Consider the following 23,327-nt stretch of genomic DNA (forward strand, 5'->3'; position numbering starts at 1 on the left):
AGATCCTCTCTGATGCAACGCAAACTGTAAGGAATGTATTGATATGCCGTCGGATGTTTCAGGGCGTTTCTGCGTCTATTTGTGGAGATCTGTGGGAGGTGAAATGAGGCTCGTTCACGTGTATCGAGTCCCAAAATAACTGAGGTTTATACAAACAGGAGCAACCGAGTGTGCAGCTTCATGAATCCGAGGAAAGGAAATTTTTCTGTGCAGAGTTTCGTGCTGTTTGTTGCTCGCAGCGGTGCAGCTCAGAGGACGTGGTCGGGAGGAAACTGACCGGCTCACTGACGGGCGTGCGAGCTACACCATACACTGCGGGAGAGAGAGAGAGCTGATGTGCTGAGTCAGTAGAGACAGAAACAAGCAGACGGCCTCTGACTGACAGCTCAGATACAGCTCTTTGTGTGTGTGTGTGTGTCTGTGTGTGTGTTAGCGTGTGTGTCGTAAATCCCACAGATCCACAGAAAGCAGGGGGAGTTCAGCACCAGCTGTCTAGTCCACATTCAGCCCTCCTAACAGGGGCCAGTCGGAGCCTTTTGGGGCCCTCGAGCAGGATTTAATGACCCTTATCCCTAAATTATAGCTTCATCCTGAAATCTGCCACAGTTTGTGAGCTATTTGGGGATGTGATGGAGTTCAGGGTTTAGCAGGAAGAAAATGAGGGAGAATTTTACAGCCGAAAGTTTGTGAACACCTTCATTTACCCTTTTTGTCTGGGTGTTTATTTCCTGTTTTGGGTCTCGAAGCTCCAATGAGGAAATCTTACAGGGAATTTGCTCACATTACAAATCTAACTATGACGGATAGAGATAGGGTCGGAAAACGTTCCCTTTGATTTGATCCTTTAGCTCGGTTATATCTTATTGTTTAAACAGATTTTCAAAAAGGAGAAAAAACTCTTAATTTTCGCATAAACGTCACAGTGTCAGCATGTAAGATGATTGATCCGGAGAAGATTAACAGCCAGGTACTTTGATTGAGAGATGCTCCCCATTAACACTTAGCATGTTAGCATGATTAGCCCCAGCACCAGCAGCAAAAAGAGTAAATAATTAACTGAAACTAAAAAACTACAAAAGAGATAAAACTTCTGAGAACAAACTTTATATCTGTCAGCTCAGTGCACCGACTGTAACAGCCTCCCTACTTCCCCTCTGACCCCGTCTGTCTGCCGCCAGTCGACCTCTGACCTCCACCACAGACAGGAATCCGTCACCGCCGTCCTCCACTGCCGAACCGGAGCTCGACCTTTCACCCCGTCACCTTCCACCACCTCATTAGGGCATGTGTCAGAGGGATGTGAGGGAGGAAACTGTCTGAGTGTGTGTGTGTGTGTGTGTGTGTGTGTGTGTGTGTGAGTCTAGCTTCAGATCACACGATGTTGCAAAAAACACAATACAAGAGAGGGTCAAAGGTCAGAGGTCACAGCAGCCTGTTAGCATCTCTGTCTGTCTCCTAAACGCCTCAGAAAGCCGTCAGTGCCGCGTTAATACCTCATTAACTACAAATAATGAAGACTTTTCATCACGACTATTTTCCCATCATGCACTTGGGGTTGAGGCTGATTTTATTACTTCCAGGCGGCCATTAGTGTCAGACGGTTATTAAAATTAACTCACAAAAACTTTCTAAAAGTCCATATATTTTATTTATTATTCATAATTATACACATATATATGCATCGTCTTTGGCTGATTAACATTAAATTAAGTAGCAGGCAGACACACACACACACACACACACACACACACACACACAATGGCAGAGAAAGATAAACTTCATGCGCACACACACAGCCAGCAATAATTAGCCTAATTAATTCATTTGTGGGGTTCAAGTTTCAATTTCATCAGTTTAAATTGGATAATTAACAAGCAGCTTTCTGGGGGACGTCACTCACACATACACACGCGCGCGCACACACACACACACACACACACACAGTATTTAGACACCCCCCCTTCTTGTTTACCTGCCAGGGTTAATTAATGCTGCTTGTTTGGGGAACAGACTCATCAATAAGCCCCGCCCACATCCTCTGACAGGTCCTCTTTAATGATTGGGCGGCTGTGAGATTGACACATTATCATCTCGCCCACCTGTTAAGCCTCTAACAGCCAATAAAAACAAAATCAGAGCAGGTATCCTCATCCGTCGGAGTCACTGAAGCTAATGCTAATCACATTTCCATTAGGTTCCACTAGCATATTTGCTAACAAGTGATGCAGAACAATAAGCAGAGCCAAAACATTATCAGAGGTGTATTATTGTCATGTCTGAAGGTACAGGTGGCTCAACGTGGCAGGTAGGACTAAACTTACTTGTGATAATAATAATGAACATTAGGAAATACACTGTAAAAAGTGTCAACTTTAGGAAGAGGTAAAAATGTTCGGAGAATAAAGGCATTAAATCTACAACAGATCACAGAATTCTTTGTGTTTTTCTGTGTATTTTCTTACATTTATATTTTAGAGTTTAAAAGAAGACTAAAAAAATCTGCCTGGATACTTACTTTCAAATTTAACTGAGTTCAATCCATCCAAAATTACACATTTATTCATTTTCCTTCACTTGCACACCAAATTTCATTCCAATTTTAGATTATTCCAAATGTAATACAGGTCGTGTAAACAGCATGTTCCATTTGGATATTCCTTATTAGGCCTTTCTCCTAATAAAAATGCAAACTTGTCCAGAGAATTCTCCAAAGACTTAGAAATATCTGCAACACATTTGATGTTTGTGTTGGCTTCTTGTTTCCGCTCTATGTGGTGAAAACAAACCAACGAGCTCTCAGTTAGCAAGGCGTGGGTTAAAATCCAGGCTGTTTGTAAACAGGAATATTAGTGGAATCATCATTTTTATGAGCTTTGTAAATGGTATTATTATCTTTTTCAAAATACAGTCACGCTCCCTCTCTTAATGTCCCTCATCAACAAGATCATTTTGTTTCAATCAACATTACAACACCAATCCAACCCTCAACAGCAATAACTTTTCCCCACACTTATAAATAACTACCAATTTTGTATCTAAATTTAGACTCTGTTGGAAACACAAAGACAAAGGTTCCCGAGCTCCTGAGAAAGTTCCTGGGTTTATATTTGAGCTTTATGGAGTCACCTGGGAGCCCATTACCGAAGGAACAAAGAGGGTTCGTTTCATAACTGAGTTAAAGCAGGATTATGTAACTTTTTTAGCTTAAAATAATGACTTTAAAGTCATTTTGACGATATACTGGCTTGTAGAAAGGAGAACAGAGCATCTTATATTCACACTCAGTCAAAATAATGGGCTTAATGTGCAAATACGTTCATTAACACTGTAAAAAAATCTATATTATGGTGATAGATGTTTTATAATTGTAATGAATTCTGATGTTTTCTTGTTGATTTTTAGTGCCGGTTGCATTTTCAGGACAGTGATGTGATTTTTTAGGGAATAGTTTAAGAATGAAGTTTTCCTTAAGCCTGGAAGACAAAAGTCAGGGCTAAAAAGCGCCTGAAACTGGATAAATACACAGTTTATTGGATGATGGATTGGTGCGATAGCTGCCTGATTGTCCAAACCTATAGCTGAGGAAACTCTCCTCTCCTCTGACCTCTCAGGGTCACCCCGAAAACCCTCCGCCAAAAACTACACCCCCCTTCCCACAATCCTCCTGGGCGAGCGGGAGGAGAACCCAGCAGGACGGAGCGAGAGAGAGAGGAAGATGAAAGAGAGCAGAGACGAGCTGCTGGCTTCACCAACTCATTACCGAGTGTGTTACAGTGTGTGTGTGTGTCAGGTATACTCGGCTTGTTACCCAGCATGCAGCGAGGGTCAGTGAGGTCACAGGTTGTGGGTGGTCACTTCCTGTCCATTAGCAGGGGAAGGATAAAAAGACCATCATCAATCATACAACACCTGGTCACCGCTTGTAGAGCTAACTATGAGATAACCAGGACCACGTGCGAGAACGTAACACCAGCAGCACCTCGAGGTCGACCTTTGACCCCAGAGAGGAACCTCTACCGGCAGTAACTTTACCTTCATGTTTGTCAAACTGCTTTTTGTCCCTCAATCTGCAGCGCTGATGTCGACCTTATTAAGAGGATCGAGTATCGGTCATGATGTGCAGTTTCTTTGTCAATGTCGTTATAAAAACGCAGGAATCAGTTTCACTCAGCGATCCGCAGCCGGCTGCTGACTCAGACTCATTTCAGAGACATTTTAGTGCATCGCTGCTCTCATCCAGGGAAATATATGGAGAGTAAATGTGGAAAAAGGAGTACAGAGGAGGGATGTGAAGCTGTGACGAACGAGAGGAAAAAGAGGGATAAGTGCGTCCCTGGTTTATAGCTCGATTGATCAACTTTATTTTACATCTGTATTCTTTGAAAAATGCAGGAACAGGTCAGTTATACCTTTCCTAATGCGCTCTTTGTGCTGTATGTGTCCAGGTACTTGTGCTTTACTGTCGTACCTCCATTTTCTGCCACTTTCTACTCTGATTATTATTTGCAGCTAAAGGCTCTATTGATTGCTGAAGAAATGCTAGCATTGTAGCAAGAAGCATTTTGCTGCAACATACAAAACGGTCAGGCATAGGGGCTTATATTTTCAAGCACTAGCCCAAAGGAGTATATTATCGGCGGTAACACGGGGTAACAAATCAAGAAACTAAAAGACAGAGATGGTCATTTTGAGCAACTTCGAACAGCACATGCAAAACAGCGATCAGGAAGCGACAAGTAAGCAAAACAGCAAAGTGGCGGCGGCCGATGCAACAACATCGCGTCCTAAAACATCTAAAGTCTGGGAGCATTTCAGCCTCAACACTGCAGAGAAAGGATCGCCTGCAGGATCTGTGAAGAGGACCGTGCTTATCACAGGAGCACATATTTTATCTTCTGTAAATGGTACTTTTGGTGATCTGAATTCATTTCCACTTCTGATTTAAACGTACTTTTATGTCCACTGTAAATAATTATACTCATACCTGTGCAAAACTATAAATTAACTAACCACATATTCGGTTCTTTCCTTAGAAAGTATAGATCCTCAAGCTGCAGGCTGATCAGTTATCAGTGACAGCATCAAACACACAGAGCTGTTCTGAGCATGCTCAGTGTCTCTGCAGCCTGCCGGCTCGATTGACAACATCAAAGGTCCAATTAGATCCGTGTTCAGACACACGAACACACACCAGCTCTGACCTGCTGCACCGTGTGTGTGTGTGTGTGTGTGTGTGTGTGTGTGTGTGGGAAACAAGATAATTGATCAACAACAGCAACAACACACTGCTGTCAAACACACACACTGCCCTCCCATCTATTAGTCTGTCGATGATGTGTTATCTCCTCATCGACACACACACACACACACACACACACACACACACACACACACACACGGATGGATAACTGTTTCAGGCCAATCGATATTCAGATTCCCCTAGAGGGGCCCAAACATGTGTCACTCATCCAGTGTGTTGTTAGTGTGTGTGTGTGTGTGTGTGTGTGTCTGCGTGTGTGTGTGTGTGTGTGTGTGCTCTGTAACCCAGAAACTCGGGTCCAGAGTGCTTGTCCTGGTTTACATGTTAACCCAGTTGTTGAGTCCTGATCGGAGATCAATAACAGAGGCAGGTTTCACCTTTACACCTGTCATACAGCTGATTAAATAAGATATTATTTCTTTATTGATATTATTTATCAGTTAGCTTAGCTTAGCTTAGCTTAGCATAAAGACTGGAAACAGGTAGAAACTGCTAGCCTGGCTTTGTCCAACTGTGCCAAAAACAACGTACCAGCATCTCTAAAGCTCTAAATTAGCATGCTAGGTTTTGTAATCAATACAAAAACTGAAGATTAAAAGCAACCAATTTAAAATATTATATATATAAATATTAAAAACATTTTAAGGTATAATTAAAGTATTTATTTTGGTTGTTTAATTAAGTTTAGTTTCCTATTTTCTGCACTTACAAACAGCATAAAGTTGATCCATTAATTAACTTAAAGATATTAGTTTTATGTCATTCTTCCATGGGGGAAAAATTTAAGACAGGAATACAAATTACCAGGATCTATGACAAAAACAAACTAGATCTCACTGCTTTACTGGACATTCTTTGCAGAAAGGCATCATGGGAAATGTAGTAAAAACATACACTGAAGCAGGACCCATGACTGCACAGAAAAAATGGAGGGTTGCTGTTAGAGTGTTCAACATTCAGAATCATTTCTGTTCCTGTGACCTTAAAGGACTATTTGTGAGAGTGACGTCTGTCCTACTATAAACACCATCTGTCACAAAACACACACACACACACACACACACACACACACACACACACACACACACACACACACACACATACACACACATACATACACTGCCCTACTTCCTGTCATCCTGACAGCATCAACCAGGACAACACTGACGTGAGTTATACCTGTCTGTCTGTCTGTCTGTCTGTCTGTAACAGCACCTCGGTTCTTTATCATTAGGGTGAAGCTTTTATTTTGAAACAGTCTGTTTATTTTTAGAACCAGCATGCAGTAGCTACTATTAACGCCAGAGTTTAATCAATTACACTTGTTTTGTTCTCTTTTGTTGCTGTCGTCTTTAAAGACCTGTTGATATTTTGTGCTACAGGCTTTTATTGTGAAGTTTCAGTTACTTTACTTTTGAAAAGTGCAACAAAGAAACCAAAAATTAAGATAAAATAAGATTTAAAAAAATTATAAAGATTCAGAAAGTATAATTACAGAAATGTTTTTTAAGTACTGCTCCTTGATATCTTCTGTTGGTTTTATTTCCCTTTAAAAAGTTAAAACAACTAAAAACTACATGTAAAATATATTTATTTCAAGTTGGCTTAAAAATACCAACATTTCATTGTGTACAATTAAACTTTTTTTTTTCATAAACACAAATGCATTTGAAATATGAAAATTTTGTCTTTTTATTGTTTTAACTCTTTTCAAATATATTTCCTGTAATTTTTTTAATTCTCCTATTAAACCTCTAAACCCTTCTTGGCCCTAAAAATCAGTTATTATTCAGATATACTGAATATTTATTTTCGGTTTAATCTGAGCTCAAGTCGGTGATTAAATAGTCACAAAAAAGTTCACCAGTGTTTTATCGTAGCCAATGCTTGCTAACATCTTGAAGAAAAAAGACTCTTTCAAAATAAAAGCTTAATCCTAAAAGTAAATATCAGAGGTGCTGTTTCTGCATGTTATTGAGCTTTTATTTTAAAAATCTGAAAAATTCTGATAGTTTTAACTCGATTATTTGTTAATTATTATTATATTATATTATTATTATAAGTTTTTTGAATATTTATACTTTATCTAATTTTTTCTTACACAAAATTTAAACCCTTGTTGACTCTTAAACATCAGTTAGGGCTATACTGAATACTTACTTTCCCTTTCATCTTTACTTTTTGATCGTCTCTAAAACTGTCCAGTAAGTAAAACTCAGGACATGACCTTTGTGTCCTCAACAGTTGAAGCCGTGTTCGTGCACAAACCATCCACAAATGTTCACTTTATATTTTATTAAAAAAACTGCTGAATTTCCGTTTTACAGCCTGAGGACACACACACTCCCTCTCCTCCCTGCAGGCGAACATTAGCATTGTAAATGTAAGCGGCCGCCCAGCAGAGCACTGAACTCTTCAGACAAACACGAGCTGCTGCTGACGTGCAAACCAGGAAAGAAACAATAACAACAACAAGGTGACGCCGGGGGAAACAGGAAGTACACACAGCGGACAGAAGAGGCCCCCCCGCCCATCCACCAGTCGGCTTATGTGCACAAATCGATGGTGATGTTGGCTGAAAGTGCTGCAGAGTTTACTCAGAGTCTGGCTGATCAATCGTTTACTGAAGACATTCAATATTCATGTGGACGAACGGGACAGCGAGAGAGGACGAGGACAAGAACTAAGCAATAAAGAGACGTACTTTTTCTCTTGTTAAGATGCTTTCTGCCTCAGGACCATCAGCAACAAGTTAACACTGCATCACATAAAAAAAGCATTAAATTCCTGCATGACAAATTAGCATAAATTGTGTTTTACATCCTCATTTCTCTTTTTATCAAAGGCAGCTGTTTGGATTTACATGCATCCCACAATCCACTATTTGCAGATCCAAGCACCTCTCATCAACGCATAAAGTCGCTGAATTCTGGGTTTATCACTGGGAGGCTGATATAAAACGACAATGATGCTCACCTGATAATCAGACTGCATTTCAATCATCTTATGTGCCACCAGCGTACCTTTTTCAGCTTACTGAACTGCTTCCTTGTTTTGCCGCTGTAACGTTCTCCTCCACACAGCCTTTTTCCCGTTTTATAATAGGAACATTAAATCCTGATTTTTAAGTGTACACCATCAAGCAATGCACAATGTGTAAAAAAAAGAGGGGTGAAGAACCGCTGCCCTGAGGACCACCATGGGACTTTTTTTGGGGGGGAAAAAAAATGGTAAGAGACGGATGGTTTGTCCCGTTTGAATTGTGCCAGGAATTGCACATATGATGTATACATCAGCAACACCAACATGGCCGCCTCCCTTGGACATTTCACCCTGTTCTTCCATAACAGGAGAAAACTACAGGTAGCCATGTTGAAAGCTGAGGCTAAAGGGAAGTCTGTTCTGTTCAGTAACTTTTGGATGTTTAGTCTTTCTCAATAAGCATTTTCACTGTCGAATGCAACAGTTTAAGATCACGCAACAGCTTGGCACTGTTCGATTAAAAAACGATGTGTCTGCCGTTGACTTTTTTTCTTCCAAATAATGTCCCCTTTGGGCCTCCGTTGAGTTCTTCAACAGTTTGGAATTTCATTACATTTAAAAAGTTTGTAAGAAATCCTCAAAATCGTCAAAACCTGGCGCCTACATTACCCACAATGCAACTCAAACCTAAGATGCTTCACTCAGAGATGCTGGTGTAGGTAGCCAGTAGTTTTACATCGTAGCCTTTAGCAGAGACAAGCAGCGGGCTACAGAGGCACTTAACGCCACAGCAACAGATTTATTTCAATTTCAAACTTTTTCTGCTTTGACCAACACCGCCTCATGTGACATCACTTGAGGCCATACATCAGACTTCTCACAGCTCCTTTTGGAGGCACTACAGTCTTTAAACTACCTCTTCCACATGTGCAGGAGTTCTCCTCAACACCTGGAAGCACACTTTGATGTGTAACAGCAGTGTAGTTTCTCTTTAATCTCAGCTCCGATGCTCTCTGATTGGCTCGTTGTTTTTGCCGGCAGTGAAACAGTCGTCAATCTTTCATCTCAGACAAAAGTCGGAGGAGCAGCGGGGCGTCCAGCTGCAGTTTGTTTCAGCACTTTGCAAACATTTTTATACATTTTAAAGTGCGTTTTTGTGTAAAATATGTATGACAACCAGTCAGATCAAACCAGAGGAGTTTTCACATTCCACGTTTTGTTCTGAGGCTCTCATCCACAAGGAAACACAACATCACACCTCAGTGAAAGCCTGGGGGTCAAAGGTTGCAGGTCACATCACCCAGACAAAAGCAGAGCAAACATTCCTGCTAGTGACGATGATGAAAGAGGGGAGGAAGAGGAGCGGAGGAGATGGTGGAGCGTTTGTGTGTCGCTCTGAAACCAGAGCTCATTTAAAGTTAATCAGGCACGCTGCTAACTGCTAACTTATTTAAATCTGCTGTTCGGCTTCCTCTGTGACGCCCTGCTGCGATCCAAACACCAAAACACTGATAAACTGAAGCATGAAACTTTACTGAAAATACTTTTTACAAATTCACTGCAAAACCAGATAAATTGCCCTAAAGCTCTACTCTCTGCTTCAAGTAAAATATAGTCAGACGCCTTCAAAGGCAAAACAATTCAATATTTGTCTTATTTTTTTTTACCCCATTTATCATTTTTATAAAAAAGAACGCCCTGACCCTGAGGTTTACAGGATTCAAACAGGAGCTTCAGATGGTTTAAATGTTTTAAATCAAATTTGACTCATCACCAGAGTCAGACTCAGGTTTTCAGTAAGTTTACACAAGTAAAGATGTTTTGGTGCATAAGATTAAACATATCATAAACCAACAACAACCATAAACAACAGTTTACCAATTGTCAAGAAAACTGAGTGAAATATAATTATGTATAAAAGTATGATTGGAATAAAAGATAACATTTGTATGAATGTATGTTTATAGTTTAGTGACTGCGGTGCAGTATTTGCTGCTATATCCAAAATACTGCCAAGAAGCGTGCAGAAAAAGTATTTCAATTAACTTATAGCACATTGCAAAACATGCTGTTGTGTTGCATTATGGGAAATGTAATGCTGCTAAAACTCGTTCTGTCTGATCGGGCCCTTAAGCTTTATTTTCACACTAATATTAAGAAGCTTATCTCAAGTTTGTCTGCAGCTCTGATAAAGGTCAATTCAAAGTCCAGAGGTCAAAGGTCAAACCAGGTGTGCTTTCCTTATAGCCTCTTTGTCGTGGAGGTCAAACGTCAAGCAGGAGCTCAGGTGGAAATCAGGTGTTAAACGCCTCTAAAGGATGCAGCAGCACGTCAGGCTGCAGATTATTACTGAATGTAATGAGACGATTACACTCGGTACATTCACCTCTAATGTCAATACACACACACACACACACACATACACACACACACACTCTCCGTAACACGCACACACACACACACACACACACACACACATACAGTCACACAGAGACTCACACACTTGCCTGAGCAGCAGTAGAAGCTGTTAAGTGTTTCTCTGAGGCGTTTAGGGACTTTCTGCCTCTTCCAGCTGTCAGAACCAAAACTGAATGATGGACGATGATTGGCTGTGGCTGCCAAGTGTGGACGCACAAACACACACACGCACACACACACTCACTCACTCAAAAACACACACACACACAAGCTTTCCTGGAGCTGCTGGTGATATATTCAGTGCTGCGCTCACTAAAGGCAGCTCATCTGCCTCAAGACATTTACACCTCATTTTGCCAATTTAGTGTGGCATCCCTCCTCCAGCACACACACGCACACGCGCACACACACACACACACACACACACACCAAAGTAAATCTAGTTAATTCCAGCCCCAGTGTACTACTCCTGCTCTAAACCCACTCAGCAGTTCTCCAAGGCAGCACTCATACCAAAGCTAATCGTTACGCTATAATATATACACACAAGCACACTCATGGAAGTGTATTAATGTTGTGTGAAGCAACAGTCAAGTGTATTAAAACCAGCAGCTAGAAGACACACAACGTTTACACCTACCTAAGTCACACTATCCTACGAACCAACCAACTCAGCTGCTAACTATCCTGCTAGTGAGCAAGCTAGCATGTTAACTAATGTGCTGCTTATGGCATTAATGTCACTGTTTACAACTAGCTAGCTTCATCAATGCACATGCATCTGAGAGGTCAGATAACCAACCATTAAACAACCCATTTAACCAACAAACCCACCTCCTAGCTAATCAAATACATATAGCTAACTTGCTACCAAACCAGCTGAATGATTAGCTAACTAGCATGCTAACAAGACAAATTATAATTAAAACTAGTAAACAAACTAAACCCCTAGCTAAGTGACAAACAAACAAGCTAACCTAACACCTCATTACTAACAGACAACATGTAAAAACTTGTTACATAACCAGAGAAACTCTCAGCTAACTAGCATGCTAACAAGCCAACTCATAAGTAAAGAGTTGCTAACAAACCTATCAAATTGCTCTTAAATAAACTAAACTCCTGGCTAACTAACCAACTAACATGCTAACCGACTAACTCAGCAGCTAACCAACTACCTGTAACTAACTTGCTACCGAATCAGCTAAACTATTAGCTGGCAAGTACTTACTTACAAACTAACCAACTTATTGCTCTTAAACAAGCTAAACTCCTTGCAAACTAACCAACTAACATGCTAATCAACCAACTCAGCAGTTAACCTACTACCGATTACTTACTTGTTACCACGCCAGCTAAACTATTAGCTAACAAGCCATGATAAAGAAACTAGTTGCTAACAAACAACCCAAATTATAGCTAATAAAGTAACATGCTAAACAAACAATACACATGTTAGCTAGCCTTTTAATAAGATAAACAAACTTTTTGACAAGCCAAGCCACATGTATACTAACAAGTCACTAGCTACGTGACATGCTAACAATCAAGCCAACCTTCTAACCAGCCAGCCAAACTGCTAACTAGCAAACTGGTATCAGTAGGACGCACAGGGAGCTGCATTTACTCACCATTACAGCAGCTTTGGTGTTGTGCTCTTAGCTAAAGGGTCTGCTCTGTAACAAGTCATTAAAGATGGAAACAGGTAAAATCAGAGAAGGGCTGTTGGAAAATGTTTGCATTGGAAGCCCAGTGATTGGCCACCTTGACCAGGAAGTACTAACAATATTATTTTCTTTTTTTTTTTTTTTTTGAAGAGACTGATGTATAACATTCTTTTGTTTTAAACAGGATGTGGAGTTTGAAAGTCTTGAGAAGGAAGAGGAAGTCTTTCAAAAGATGCTGCTGTGTTGCAATATGGGACATGTAGGATCCAGTGTTTCGGGAAGTTTCACCTATACAAAGGACTTGAAATCAGGATGTTTTACCCTCTACTGCTTCAATTTAACTATTGGTGGAGTATCCTATTAAAACATAAAAAGATATTTAGCAATATTTTGACAATAAACATTAAAATAAAACAAATATATCTGTATATCAGTCTGTCCAGCCCACATTTATCTTAAAATTGGTCATTTTGTGTGTTTCTTTGACTATCCAGCGAGAAAAGTCTACATAGAGACCAAAGGCAAACTGTTAATAATGTCCACAACCTGCAGAACATTTAGACATCTGTTTTTGTGCCCTTACAGAATGGAAATATTAATAAAATACGTGTAGTATTCTATAAATGTATTCAGTGCTTGAACAGGGCTGAGTTTCTGAATTACTTGGTTGAGGGTTTGGTCTTACAACTCTAAATGGTGTCTCTATTTGTCCTTTCAACAGTCCAAATCCCTAATCTATTTATTTAATAATAACAGAAAACAGAAAAGCATCTTAACTTTACACTAAAGAAGCTGAAACAACACACTAACACTATTTGGCTTTTTTTCCAATTAAAATAATCCGTTTGATCAGCAGAGAGAGCCGAGCACACAAACAGTATCTGGTGATTTCAGGCGGACAAATGAACACAGTGTGAAGATCAGCAGTCGGTCCACACGGCGGATCAGTCAGACCAAACTACCCAGAAGCCCCTGCAGCGGCACGCTGACTCTCCATGTGTTTATTTATCAGTTTGCTGAGATCGCTCCATTGGCTGCTCGGCCACCCGCGACATCACATCACGAGCCGGCGGGCAAGCGGACGCCATGATGGAGGGCACGGTAAGGGAGAGAAGGTAGGACTGGGATTTTACCTGTCACACACACACACATGACATCACATCACATGACCTCAGCGGTATGCAAAGCGTGATGCAAACACTGATGAAAGGCGAGGTGTGTGTGTGTGTGTGTGTGTGTCTGTGTGTTCACCTCTCTGCGTGCCCAAACATGTCTCAACTCCCAAAAGAAAAAGGTTCCTGCTGCTCCCTGTCACCTATTGTGTCTCCACCTCTGCAGAGTTTTCACACACAAACACACACTCATAAGACGCACACTTTTTGCACAAACACACACTGTACACACCCTGAACTCTTCAAGCTCCCAAATCTCATTAAGAAACGTTCAAACCGCCGGTTGTAGATTAAAAATGGATCGAGATTCAGCAGCTGCTCGGCCTCTTTTCTCCTCTCTGATAATTGTGAAAAGCAGATTTGTGTCAGACTTTGGTGTTTGGAGGAAGTAAAGGTCCAGTCCCACAAGTTTCTGTTTTAATTAACACCACATGGCACTTTTACTTTTTATTTTAATTAAAATACACAAACAAATGAAGGTAATTTCATTTGACGCAGACAGTGATGGAAATATTCTGACATTAGAGCAGCAACCTATGACGATATTATTGCACTATTTTCTTGATTTGTCCATAAAATCTCAGAGAAACAGTCGTCACAATTCTCCTAATCCACCTGAGCAGACTTAAATGTGTTTTGCCGTTAAACCAACAGCTGGTTTTCATCATATCTGACACATTCAGAAGGATCGAAACGTTTAAAATCTCACGTCTCAGGTTGATTTCCTGTTAATCGACTGATCAATCACTTGGTTCGGCTGTCTGAACTTTATTTGTATGAACAACAATAGCAGGAAAAAAACAAACCTTAGTTCCAGATTGCATCCTTTTTCATTTTACCAAAGTAAATACAGCAGCTGCCCCACTAAGCACATACTTTGCATGTAGTATGCATACGATTTGAACTTCTTGCACATGCATCCTTCCCTTTATAGTGCAGCTGACTGTTGCATCTTCCGCTACAGAGACTTGCAGGTCAGAATATAAAAAGCACAAAATGCAGCTGAATGGAGAAAAACATCCTGGTTCATTTTGGCACACTGCATTTGACAAACATGTTCCGGAACAAACCAAATCTTTTGTAGCGTACTATTTAGAATAAATGGAATGCAGCCCAAAGGCCTTGTCAAACCAACCCCTACACACTCTCCCGAGCAATACAACTCCGTTTCAGCACTCATGGAGGGACGCCACTTTAAATTACACACCAGACGCAAATACAACTTTTTTTCAACCTTGCAATTTTGGCCAATTGCTGCAACTTCTCTGCAAATTTGAGCAATCATCCTATTTCCCGCGGCGATGCAGTGGTTAGCACTGTTCCCTCACAGCAAGAAGGTTCCTGGTTTGAATCCTGATTTGGATGTAGGGGGCCTTTCTGTGTGGAGTTTGCATGTGTGGGTTTCCTCCGGGCACTCCGGCTTCCTCCCACAGTCCAAAGACATGCTCGTTAGGTTCATTGGTGACCCCAAAATTGCCCGTAGGTGTGAATGTGAGCGTGAAAGGTTGTCCGTCTCTGTGTCAGCCCTGTGATTGACTGGCGACCTGTCCAGGTGAAACCCCGCCTCTCACTCAATGACAGCTGGGATAGGCTCCAGCCCTCGCGACCCTGAACAGGATAAGCGGGATAGATAATGGATGGATGGATGGCACAATAATCTGTATGAAAATATCTCCCTGTTTATTTACTAAAACACCAGAAATTGTTATTGATCACCTCAGATATTGATGGTGTTGTTTGTCTGTGGAGTTGTCAGAGTGTGTCTGAGCAGATTAACGTGTGACGGCTCGTTCCGTGTGTGTGTTTTTATTTCTTTGGAGATGAACATTAGGAAGCGTCTCTGCTCGTTTGGTTTCTGACAGCAGCTGAGGAGAGAACATGAGCGCTGCTGTCCGACAAACACCGACGCAGAACAGATTTGTTATTTTCTGTTTCTGAGCTTCTGCAGCGGCTTTAACAGGATTCACACAAACCTTCAGGGAAATTTTCAGCTCCCGCAAAAATAAAATACCAAAAAAGAAAGAAGAGGGAAAAGAGAAAGAAAAAGCAAAGAAAAAGTCACAGATGCGGAGCTGTGTGTTAACATCCGACCTCAATCCTCTAATTTAACCTCCAGAGATTAGGACGAGCCCTTAATCCAGACAGACGGAGAGAGGGAGAGGCTCACTCCTGCTTTTTCATGTATTAGTTATGTTGTTTCGCCTGTTTTTATCCAAAGATATTATTATACTTTATTCTGAAAATCTCATTTGTACCAATAAAGCAGATTGGATGGAAATTAAAATAAAGAAGAAATGAAAGATGATGAGTTTAGGTCAGCCGGAGGATTAGAGAGGGAGAGAAACAGCTGTTCACTGCGCGCACACACACACACACGCACACACACACGCACACACACACGCACACATCATGCTAACACGCTAAAGTGGTGCATTTGAGGACCAGACTAAAACCTCCTTAAATGCTTGAATAAAGCTTTGCAGCACAGACTGAACTCACTGACGTATTAATACATAGAAACACAGCAAACACATGTTAACTAGTGATGGAAGAAGGATTTACATGCTTTAATGAAGTCAAAGGAAAGTTGTTGAGTAACATATTACTCTGCATGTTGAGTACGTTTGCTTTCTTTACTTTAAGAATATTTTGATGCCAATACTTTTGTACCTCAGAGTCTGAACGATTTAGTTTAAAAGAGTTTGTGCCCTGAAGATGAGTCTTCCTCATCCCTCTTTCTCCTCACAGAGACTCCTCAAAGTGCAACCAGGAAGAAGGGAAGGGACAAGAACATGGAGAGGTAGAAGAAGAACAAAGGCACAGAGGGGTAGAAGAAGAAAAACAAAGCCAAGAACAAGAAGAGGTAGAAGAAGAACAAAGACAAAAACAGACAGAAGAAGAATAAGAAAGAAAAAATAGGTAGAAGAACAACAACAAAAACAAGAATGGGAAGAAGAAGGACGAGAGGAGGTAGAAGAGTAAAAAGAAGAAGCAGAGGTAAAGGAGGTAGAAGAAGAAAAACAAAGACACAAAGAAGGAGAAGAAGAAGTGAAGAGGATGAAGTGAGGGAAAAGCAAAAGAAAGAGGAATGTTGAGGATATAAAGGCAGAGAGGTGATGAGAGGGAGATAAAGAGAGGAGAAGAGGGGGAGGAGAGAGGAGACGAGTGTTTCCTGTCCTAACAGACACTTGAGGTGAAACTGAGAGAAAGAGCCTCGTAAAGAACGACAACATCTCTCTCTCTCCCTCTCTCTCTTTCCACCTCCTCTTATCTCCTCTCCACAGTCTGAGCGGAGGAAGGAGAGGTGACTCAAGGTGAAGAACGAGGCGGCCATATTAAATAAAAACCAGAGGAGAGACAGGAGAGAGGGGGAGAAGGTGGAGAAATGATAAGGAGAAGTGTATAAAGAAAGGGAAGTGAAGGAGACAGGGGGAAGAGAGGAAAGGAAGAGATAGGAAGTGAAAGAAACGGGGAAGGGCAGAAAGACAAAAAGAGAAGAAAAGAAGGGACAAAAGGAAGGAAGATAGGAAAGAAGTGGGTAAGGAGGAAGGAAATGGAGGATGAAGGAAATAGGAAGGGAAAGGAAAGGAAAAGTAGACAAAGGGGGAGAAGGAAGAAAGGGATGGAAAGCAAAGAGTAAGCAAGGAAGAGGGAAGAAGGAAAGTAACAACACTGAAGGGAGGGAAGGAAATAAAGCAAAGGAAGGATAAAAGGATGGATAAATTGGAGGTGACAGATCAGAAAAAGGATGGAAAATGAGAAAGAGGAGCTGGGGAAAAGGAAGAAAGGAGGAGGAGGAAGGAGGTGAAGGAAAGTGGGTGAGAAAGAGAAAAGGAAGAAAAAAAGGAAGGAAGGAAGGACCCTCTTGCTCTATAAAACCTCTCTGAGCTCAGTCGACCGCTGCGTCATTTTCTGCCTCAGCGCTGAAGCAGTTAACCAACGCGCACACACACACACACACACACACACACACACACACACACACACACACTGCCAGTCATAAAATCTCTGGACCCTGCAGGACGGAGCGTGACGAGGGCAGAGGGCGTCCCGGTGTGTGTGTCTGTGTGTGTGTGTGTGTACTTATACTTGCTCCAAGTGTGAGTGGTACTTTTACTGACAGAGACACTATTACTGGAACAACTGGTGCTTTTACTGTTAGTGGAAACACTGACTGTGTACTACTGCAGATACTGATACTTTAATACTGCCTGTATGCTATTTATGTTACTATTGATAATAGCGATAGTGGAAAGACGAGAAGAAGAAGAAGAAGACAGACAGACAAGATGAAGAGGTTAAAGAAGAAGATGATGAAGGACAAGAGGAGGTAGAAGAAGAAGAAGGAGAAGAAGAACAAGAAACAGGACAAGAATAGGTAGAAGAAGAACAAGACAAACAAGAAGAAGAACAACAACAAGGACTAGAAAAGGTAAAAGGACACGAAGAAAAGGTGGAAGAAGAAAGAGGATGAGGAAATGAAGAGGTAGGAGAAGAATAACAAGAACAACAAGAGTTAGAAGAACAACAAGAACAGGAAGAGGTAGAAGAAGAAGAAAGACAACCCTAAAGCCTAAACACTGAACACACACAGACTTTAATGGAGTCAGGCGTGCAGTGCGTGAGTCCGTGAGGGTTTGAGAACTGCATAAAAATGAGGAATGGGACGCTCGATCATGGCATCACACGTTGCCTGGAAACCAGGTGGGCCATTAAATCTAATAAGAAAAAAAGCCGACCTGCAGCGTGTGTGTGTGTCTGACAGTGTTTACATATTTTAAGATAAGATAAACTTTATTGAATACTACTTCAATGTACGAACATTTGTTTACATTTAGTGAGGGGCTGGACAATCACGTTTGTATACGAAAGATTTGGCGTTAAAAAGTCTGCACACGCTCGCTGATCTGACAGTGGGACAGCACTCACGCACTCACCAGGAACGCGCCTCAAAGTCCGTGAGTGTGGAGATTAGGATTGGGCCGTAGAAGAAGAAGGACAGGGATTAGAGGAGGTAGAAAAAGAAGAAGAAGAGGAAGTGAGGGCAAAGCAACTGCAGAACATTGTTAGCGTCCCACTGTTACCTGCAAGCCACCAGTAGTATACGTGTGTTTCAGCTTCTGTTACAAGTAAACAGGAAGTAATCAGGACATAAACAGGAAGTAGACCGAAGTTCCCAATCACCGGTCAATAACTGAACACAGACTCGGTACGAGACTGAAGGAGAGAGCTGCAGCCGATTGATGAAGTCGTGTTTGTCTCTCTCTCTACGGTCGCTGTCACTTCCTGTCCCATCACCTGTCAGTCAGGATGCAGACGGAGGCGGTTGCCGCTGCGACTGTCAGTGACTGTACACTTGGCAGAGGGTCTTTAAACACCTCGAGTTACACCCTCTCTCTCTAACTGTCTCTCTCTCTCTCTTTGTGTCGCTCTCTCTTGCACTGCACTCTGTTCCTTATACGACTGTTTAATGAGACTACTACTGATTCTGATACATGTTAAAATAATCCTGCATATATCATTACATTCCTCATTGTTTAAGACATGTGAACGGCTGTTTGTCGCAGCTTAAATCAGCTGAAAATAGAACAGGGTTTTGCTTTGAACATTTGCATATAAAAGAAGAAAATTCAATAGGAACCAGCATATGAATCAACACCATCTACACCAAACCCTATTCAATTTTTCTGCGTTTTTGTTCTGCTGAGTGTCTCGGTCACACAGTGGATGCATTAATGTGAGAAGCATCTGTGCTGCTGCTGCTAATAACAAGCGGCCATGTTGTATTTATGTGTGTGTGCGTGTGTGTGTGAGTTCAGCGGCCCAGTGCACAGAGCAGCTGTACAGCATCTGACCTCTGACCCTGCCTACAGGTATGTGTGTGTATGAAGGGCAGCAACCTCCTCCTCTCTTGAGTCATACCACCTGCTACCAGCCCAGACACGCACACACACAAACACACACACAATGTTATATGTAACATGTTTGTGTAGTGTTTTGTGCTCCCCTTCATCTCCTCCTCCTCCTCTCTCCATGCCTGCATTTACTGTCACTCGCCTCTTTTGTTCTTGTGTGTGTGTGTGTGTGTGTGTGTGTGTAGCCTCAGGCAGGTTTCCGTTCCACTTCGCTTGTGTTGTTGGAGCAGGTGGCAAGACAACACACATACGCACACACACACGAAAACACACACAATGACACACTAACAAAATTATGTTTCTTGTGTTTTTGATTTCTGGCTCCACATAAAAGTCAAACACACACACACACACACACACACACACACACACACACACACACACACACACTGATCTTTGTATTGAGTCGTCTCAGTGGCTCAAACACAATCACAGCCCTGAGGGGGCGACCGAGATAGACGGAGACAGACAGAGATGGAGAGAGAGAGAGAGAGGCTGAATAGAAGACTGAAGGAGTTCCTTCACGGTTCTCAAGGTTCTCTATAGGTCGGTAAAAAATAAAACTCCTCACGAACAAAAGAGTCAAGGCTGGGAAGATTTCATATTTCACACTGATTCTTTCTCACTTTCTGTAAGAGGACATACAGTATATATATATATATCACAGAGCCAGGCTTTGGTTCTCATCGTGTCAGCGGCTGCAGTGATCAGGCGTGAATTAATTAAGTAGCTATAAACATATGAAAGAAAAAATGGAGTTCAGGGTTCCAGTTATGTAACAAAGTAATAATGTCTTTGTTTCTCATTTAACTTACATTATAAATTTTAAATTTCTGAATGTGCAAACGCTCCTAGTATCGAGAAAAGTGTACAATATGTGAAAATAAAAACCAAGTGATTTGCAAAAATGTGTGAAATTAGATGGGGTGACTTGAAATTAAAAGTCCACGGCAACATCTAGCTTAAGAAACATTTACCATGTTGCCACATTGGTTGCCTCCAATGTGACAATTAATCTACATTTGATACATTTACTGTTATCTGTAAAGGAGTCTGAGGTTTAACTGAACATGTGACACACCGAGCAACAGTTAAGCTAACTGCTAAGTAGTTAGCAACAAAGTTGCTGAAGGAAAGTATACGTTAAACTCACAGCGGATAATTCACTGCAGAGATGAAAACTACTTCAAGTTACAACAAAATAATCGATTATGTTTAAGCTCTATCAACGACTAAGATCAACAGGAAATGATGCAACATGCTCAGCGTACTTTACGTCCAACCAGGGAAGGAATCCATCTGGTTGTTTCTTTGTGTACTTCAAAACATGGCATCTAAAACTGGACAGATCATGTTGGAGTTGGAGCTAAGACATTTTTAAAGACGGTTACTTTTACTAGAATTACTGCTTTAAAAAATGCCCACACAATATGCCTTTAGATATTAAGACTGGCTATCATGCTATGAGTGTTAGCTTTAAGTCAAAGCTAAACGGCTGTAGAAGCTAGCAACAAACTAGTCTCAAACACACTGTCCTCCAAAGTTTTAGTGCAAATCTACCAAGCAAACCAAACACAGTTTTTGAGGTCTGTGTCGCCACAATGTGTAGTTATCTTTCCGATGAGGTGCAGGCCATGCTACAGTGAGGGGACTCTTGCTACGTCGTACCTATAGCAGATTCAACGTATATAAATCTAAGAGTCTGCTCTCTGAGCTTAATGATAATATAAGCATGCTGATTTGCATGTTAACGACAATATTAACTATATCATAGTTATAGATAACTATATATTTGTTCTGATGGTACTTGGAGTGGATGTGTAATTATTGTAACGTGGATACAGCGCTTCTGTTCAGCCCTGTCCCAGTTAAGCCCAGTGGTCACTTGAGGTATTGCAACAAAATTCCATTGGGGTCCAAAAGCTTTTTCTCAGCAGACATCTGGACATCTCGTACTTCAAAAAAGGTAAAGACTGACTCTTTTTGTTGTTTATTTTTGATCCAGGAAGTTTTTATATTTGCTTAACTCTCCTTAAGAGACAAATCTGTGACATCATTATAATGTAAAATCTGTGGCCCAAGTGGGTGCATCGCTGCTGCACATTTTTAAAACCCCTGAAATAAAACCAGGAAGCTTGGAACTCGTTTGGGGTGTACGCAAGGTGAGCAATTCTCTAGCATTTGTAATTGGTCATAAAACTAAGTCTCGGGTTGTGCACTAGCATGCTAGCCAACAAACCTGAAGCCAACTGAAAAGAAAGTCCAGTTAAAACCTGAAAAGTCATAAAAAATGTTCAATTCTACAAAAAGAAAAGAGTATTCTTACATGATTTAAAGCTAAGCTAGCAAGAATGCAGAAGCATACCCCTCCACCAGTAACAAGACGCTAACAAGTAACGGCATCTAAACATTAAGATATCATTTAGCATCTTCATTTACCAGTCTTGACATTTGCAGGTACATTTTTTAGCAATCTAACGTGCTACAGCCGACAAGCTAAGCCTGCTAACTGACACTGGCGGCTCAAGTCTCCCTGGTGGGTTTTTGTTTGGCAGTTTGGGAAACAAGTCCAGACACAACACCAGATGTGTGCTCATGTTTGTAGATGAGACGGAGAAAACAAAGACAATGTTGGTGGTTGTTGTAAGTCAGTCACAGAACAGGGAAATTAGTGTTTTATGCAAACACAGTTTCAAATGACAGTGACAGAGGAGGTGCAATCATGCAACCCGAAAATATTACATGTAAATGTATCCCTCAAAGAAAAGCACAGGAAGTTTAATTTGTCATTTGTCATCATATAACCGTGTCGTATAAATCAATTAGTCTGATTATTATGATTTAACAGTCAGAGAAATTACGTTAATTAATTTAAAGTAACTATAAATCCAATCCCAACAGCCATTTTGTTTCCTGTTTGTGGAAGACAGTGCTTATAATGGAAACAAAGATGGCAGCTGAACTTGAATAAACACAAACCTTTTTACTCAGTTTGGACGAGGTGAATCTCCTGCAGCACCTGCCTTCATTCTGGAAACACCTGACAGTCACAGTTGGAGCATGCTCAGTGAAGACATGACTGACAGGAACGAGTGTTTACAGGATGATCTCTTGACAGAGCGTGAAAGCTTTTAAGCCGCTCTGTCGAGTAGAATTTGACGTCAACCTTTGGAGGTAAACGTCTTTCAGAATAATTAGTTTAATTCAAATTGAGGTGTTTTATTTTGAGGTCTTATTTTGCAGCTTCAGCAGATACATCCTGCCTGTTAGTACACACACACACACACACACACACACACACAGAAAGAGGGCTGAGGGGATTATGTTGTGCTGAGTGATGTCCGTGTACAGGAATGTGTGTGTTTTAGGAAAAATAATGTGGGTCTCACGTGTGTGTGCGTGCATCACAAAGGCCCCTTTGTGACCAGGTATCCGACCCCACCCCCCCCTTTCACCTTCAACACTGCAGATACTGAGAGATGTATCTCCATCTCTACATCATACCTGTTCTGACCTGTGAAAACAACCTGACAAGGAGTAAGATACGACAGCCATACTTTCGCTGTCACGCGGCTACAACGTGAACACATTTTTTTTAAAAGATTTTTTGCCTTTATTATATAGGACAGCTGAAGAGAGACAGGAAATGTGGGGAGTGGAGAGTGGGGGGGGATGACATGCACCAAATGATTAGCAGACCGGGAGTCAAACCTGCGATCAGTGCGATGAGGACTGTGGCCTCTGTACACGGGGCAATATTATCAATGCCTGATTTATACACTTTTATATATACCGGTACAAAACATTTTCCATGTCTGACATACATTTGTGCTTATGTTACATTTACAAGCTTGACTAATAAGTTACATTCCTGAAGTAACATTTTGAAATATTGATTTAACTTCTGTATTTT

General features: G+C 41.2%; 1 protein-coding gene across 2 annotated transcripts in view; it reads right to left on the reverse strand.

The window, feature by feature from the left end:
* Positions 1-23,327, reverse strand: part of LOC138597778 (protocadherin-1-like) — a 204,717-nt gene that overhangs the window by 149,394 nt on the left and 31,996 nt on the right. The window lies entirely within an intron of this gene.

The sequence above is a fragment of the Semicossyphus pulcher genome, unplaced genomic scaffold (assembly GCF_022749685.1).
Source record: "Semicossyphus pulcher isolate SPU_LCO1_2020_fin unplaced genomic scaffold, fSemPul1.0.p SCAF_2, whole genome shotgun sequence".
NCBI classification, from domain to species: domain Eukaryota; kingdom Metazoa; phylum Chordata; class Actinopteri; order Labriformes; family Labridae; genus Semicossyphus; species Semicossyphus pulcher.